Source organism: Cicer arietinum, chromosome 6 (genome assembly GCF_000331145.2).
Source record: "Cicer arietinum cultivar CDC Frontier isolate Library 1 chromosome 6, Cicar.CDCFrontier_v2.0, whole genome shotgun sequence".
Taxonomy (NCBI): Eukaryota; Viridiplantae; Streptophyta; class Magnoliopsida; order Fabales; family Fabaceae; genus Cicer; species Cicer arietinum.
In genome coordinates this window covers 12,450,779-12,456,778 of record NC_021165.2, presented here as the reverse complement: position 1 = coordinate 12,456,778, position 6,000 = coordinate 12,450,779, and positions in this window count along the sequence as shown.

Here is a 6,000-nt window from a genome sequence, read left to right as displayed (position 1 = left end):
AAGACAAAAGCTAAGAGGATGAGTTTCCAGTCCGTCCTCAGATAGGGGGATTGAGCTTCCATGAATTATGATGTGACTTGTGCTTTTGACTTTTTCCTTTTCCAACAATTGTTAAGGTCTTGCTTTTTTAGTCAACGAAAACACTTTTTGTACTTTGGTACTTTTACTCATTTTCCCATGCATAAGGATGAATGAAAGACAAAAGTTCATCATCTCTTTTGTTTTGCTTATCCTTTGACATAGAGGACATATATTCATCCTCTTATTCAGCATTGTTTGTCTTTCTGAAAACCTTTCTTTAGTATTGTTTTATCCTTTTCTCACAGATGTTATACTTTCATCCTCCACTTAGTTTATCCTTTCACATATAAGACATAGTAAATATGTGTAAAAACTCTTGATCAAGAAGGTGAGTAACCCGTTTTCTAAATTTGATATACTCAAGAACACAAATTAGATAACATGTATAATCAGAATCTTTGAAATAATTTTCTTATCATTAAAACATCTGAGAAATATTTTGTATCAAGAAAGAAAACATCATTTAGAAGAGAGGAATCATCATCTAGTGTTATCGCCATTTCTCCAGTGCATTTGACTCAACAAAGAAAACATCATTTAGAAGAAGAAGAAGAAGAAAAAGAAGAAGAAGAGAAAATATTAGTTATCATAACCTTAAATCTGTTAGATATATCTTTTTCGATGTCGCTATCCAAAACTAAAACCATAGACTCCTCAAGGATAATATATAAACTCGTTATGAATTCTTTTGTGACAAATATAATGATTTTTTTGTTGTTGAAACTAATGGGATTGAACACAGTTCCACTAAATCATAGCACAACGAAGAAAATAGATTTAATTTTCATAATGAAAGACAAGCCAACGTCTGAAAGCCATAGCGTGTGAATATGATTGAATTTTGAGTGCTTGAAGACAATTTACTGATTGACGTTGCTTATTTTAACCATGCCATAACACAATTTTTGAGAGAGAATTTTGCCATCATGCATATAGTTTTATTTGACTCCACGAATGTGATTAGAGTCGTCAATTTTATAAGTCTACTAATTATTGGTCTCAGTCTATATATTTGAGAGATAAAAAATTTTATAGTTATTATAGTCTCAAGAAAAAAAAAAACTTTAAAGTTAAAAAACTCCTAAAATTTTGCGGGCTAAATGGAATCTATAGGCTTATTTTTTTAAATTTATCTTTCGATTTTTTTTATAAAATAATTTCAACAATTTTTTTTTCTCAAAATTTTTTAAAATATTTTAACTTTTTTTTTGAAAATTTTTTATTCGACAAAAATAAATTTAAAATTTTTTTCAAAAAAAATATTTAGATTGACAAAAAAATTAGCTATATGAGCCTCTCATTTAAGCCCACAAAAAATAACGAAATAATAGAAGAGATTTTAAAAAATTATTACAATAAAAGCCTAATATTAAGAACTTAATAGTGAAATTCTAGTTGTGATATCGAACTATAAAACCCTAAACACTGAGGCAATTAAGGCATAAATAATAGTTTAGTATGCATACTCTTCGCTATAATATACTACCTCAATTACAAATTTCACTCTTATTAAAAGAAGTTGATAGTGTAATTAATATGTTTATTTTGTATAGAAAAATGATTAAAATATTATATGTATTGATGTATTCAATAAATTTTTTCTAGCAAAAAAATACGCATATAAGTTTAACTCAATTGACAAATGCTGATAATGTTATGTTGGATGTCTTGTTCCGGTTCGAACCTAGACTTCACAGTTGTTTGAGTTAATTATGATAAAATTTACTATATCTTTTAAGACAAAAACAAGTTTAATTGAATTTATACTTAGTTCAATTGATCGCTTCTGATCATTTGAAACTCTATCAAATGTTGAACCTAATTGTCTCTCATATTAATTCTTTAGAAAACATTTATCAAATTTTATAAATGATATATATTTCTTGATTTTCTCTATAATAATTTAAGCACACGTGTAGCCTTAAAAAGAATATAATAAAGATCTATATTTCATGATAGTAATTCGAGAAAATTTTCAAACTTAAAGGACCACATGCGTAATTCAATATATCTTAAAGGTTAATGGTGCAAACAAATGTAACTTAAATAATTAAATCAAAAAAAATAAAAAATAAAAATATCTAATCGAAAATTGAGCTAAAGGACTGAAGTTATATTTTTACCTAATTTTTTATATTCTAAGACAAAGTAATGAGACTTATAATAAGGGACACACTTTTTGTCGATTGATGTTTATAATTAGAGAGAAATGTAGTAGTTTGCATAATTGTTTTAGAGCAATAGTTTGGAATCTACATGAAGTATAATATCGTTGTATTCTAGGAAGAAAAATGCGGTTTAAATTTTTTGATTTTGTATTTTGGAATTTAAAAAAAAAAATGAATTGTAAAAATATCATTTTTAAATATAGAATTCGTAGTTTGATTCTCTTGCAAAATATTAATTAGTTATTGCGCTAAAGTATAAATATTTTCACATATTTACATAGTATTATTCGCTATCTTCAATTTCAAATAAAAACAACAAAAATCATATTAAGTGGTCTTAGATATAAAAAAAAAATTATAATATTATTTAATTAATATAGATTTTAATTTTTTAATAATGTATTTTATTTTCATCAAACAAAATTTTACATAGAACAACGAAATTGCAATGATTTTTTTTATTATTTTAAAGAAATTAAATAAACTTAACAACTTTTCTTTAAAGGTATAAGATATATTTTTTCTTATATATAAAATCAAATAAAGTATATATATTAAAAGTTAGGACTCAAGGCGTATGAATGTTTTGTTGTTTTCACCTATCTATATGAATTTGGAATCGTTAAGATATTATAAAATTAAATACACGCACAACCAAGTATCCTTATGTCTTGTTGACCATTAATTATATAAAACATACTTCTTCTTTCCATCTTATTATAAGTGTCATTTCTATAATAAAAAAAATTAATTTATTATATTTTAATTTATCTAATTATTTTAGTATAGTATTTTAATAATATATTTCATTTGACTATTTTTAATAATATATTTTATTTGAAAAAATTAAATTATTTCATAATTAAATAAATAATATTTTTTAAGAAATATGCTCGACATTTATAATTAGATGGAGAAAGTAATAAATAAAGAAAACTTGTGTTTTTTAGTAAAAAAAAGACCTTAACCTAAGTATTGTAAACTAAACCTAAACCTAAAGCATGTGTGTTGGTGCTAGTTTTGTTGACCATTGTTTACGGTATTTTGTCTGAATATATAGGGTTGGAGAAAGTAGCTGACCTGCACATGGCTGCTCAAATTTCAAGAAATAATATCTCTTGCACACTATTCCAAATCTCTGGTTCTACAATTTAATTACCATTCATAGAGTGCACACATGATTCAACCTAGAACAACATGTTACATGTCTAGCTATGTTGGAATGTCATGACTTCCATCAATTCGGATTTGGTTCAATTCACTGCACTGAAGTTAGTATATTTTTTTTATTAAAATTAGACTGTTTAAATTTTAAAATTGGATTTTAATTATGTATTTAAAATTTAAAATTTGAAATTTAAATCATCTAATTTTAATTAAACAATTTATATGAGTCCTAGTTCCCCCAACTTGTAATTAATTGTTTCATTTTGATTCCATTATCTTATGATTAATCAAATATTATATGGGGTGCTTAATTAAGATTACATGAAATCACTACTCCTAATTATTAATTTTTTACATATATAAAATTAACTTATAACAATCATTACATAGTTTATATGATTCTTAATGTTATTAATTTTAAACAAATTAAAAATAAGTGTATGTGAGCGCAAGGTCATCGTTATTACTTATTACCCTACTTTCTGTTTGACTTCGGTAGACATTGTTCCAAAAGAATCGTTGTTATTAACTAAAGGGATAAAATCTCTCAATGCCTATCATCTCTGATTTCTTTCATTTCTATAATTTGTGGATAAACAAAAGATATTTCTTTCGTCTTTATTTTTTGTCCTTCAAATATTTTATTTTTATTTTATAATTTTGATTTCTTTTAAAATTAATTTATAATTAATAATATTTTTTTTATACTCTTAAAATTTTAAAAATATGTATTAAATGATTTTTTATTTAATAAATAAATGATAAAATAGAGTAAACCAATCTAAATTTGTTATTTGTTAATATGTGTGTTCAAATTTTAAAAAAATCAAAGTTAAGAGATGGAGGAAGGATAAATGCATACATTTTTAAAGTATACTATTTTCATCTGTAATCTTTAGTCTTTTAACCATTTTACTTTTATGCTATTCTTTAAAAAAATAAAAAATATGGTTAATACATTTTTATACCTTTAAAAATATTATTTTTTACTTAATAAATAAAAAGTAAAATAAAACTAAATCAATCTAAATTTATTATTTTTTAATATATCTGTTCAAATAATTTTTTTTTTAAAAATTAAAGTTTAGGACTATAATACATGTAACATTAACTAGACTATTATACGTCAAAGTCACGTTAATTTAAGAGACTTTTAATTTTCTGTCTTTTTATTGTCTAACGAGAAATAGATACAATGAAATGATAGAAACAAAAAAAAATTAAAACAATGAGGATAATATGAAGATCCATTATATATTTTTTAAATTCATACCTGTCTTTCTCCCAATAAAGTAGAAATTGAGAGAAAGAACTCAACTCAATTAATTTCGTGTGTTAATGAATGTTATTTTGATAAAAGAAATATCTAACAACAAATATTATTTTTAGATTTAAATATATAATTAATTATTTTTAAGAAAAAATATTTTTTACTTTTAGTTTATTTTGGATACCATTACTGTAAAAGTAAAAATAATTAAAATACAAAAAACATATGACATTAAATAATTAAATGTATATATATTATTATCTTTTAATTGAATATAAGATGTTATCATTTTAATCTCTCACTCAATAAAAAAAACTTAAATTAGTTTTTGAATCATTAAAATATCAGTCAATTTAATCTTCAAAATTATAATAGTCATGAATTATTTTTTCAGTAAAATATATTTTTCAAAGATTTTTATGATAATAAGTTATATTTTGACAACAAACTATTCTTATAATTCAAAGATTTAAAGACTAATTAAAATTAAAATTGTGGTTTATCCAATACTATTCCAAAGACATTATGTTTCACTCTACATTTATATTTATAATAGCGAGAATCATATCAATTATTGACAAAAAATAATGCGATAAAATTATTTATTTATTATCATTTGTTAATAAATATAAAATTAACAAAAACTATAGTGATTGTGAGACAGACCATGTTGACGGCAGTGTAAATTCAAATGGATGAAAGTAAACACTTACCCAAATGAGGTTTCTTCCAATAACATACTATTGGTGAATCTAAAAATAATTAATAAAGTAACTAATAAACGTTGTTACAAAGTTACATTAATTAATAGGGTAAAATTAACCACAGCCACTTGATTTTAATTAATTCATCTAGTGAATGATACATAATCAATGCATGATTTGAATTCATCTAGAAGTTAAAGGAAAATCCTAAGCTAACTAATTAACTAGTAGTTAATAAATATATTCTATAATTATAATTGCTATAGAGAGTTCCCTGTTGCTACTTGAAGAACAGAACATGAAGAAGTTGTTGGATTTGCCACAAACCTTGAAGAAAATGCACAGAACTTATAATAGTAATCTTCATCCAATAAGCTTCCACATCCAGTGGTATCAAAATTCAAAGAATAGCTCAAAGGGTCATAGTGACATTGGAACGAACCTTGTCTAATGCGGTTACGTTTCTTGAGTTTTCTCATAAGTTTTGTCACAAAACAACAACAATAGTGACATGTTGAGCTTGATTTGGTTGCCATGGTGGTAGATTCATCTTTCATTTTCATGGTGGTGGAAGTGTTCTTTTCAGAGCTCATTGGCCACATCTTTTGTT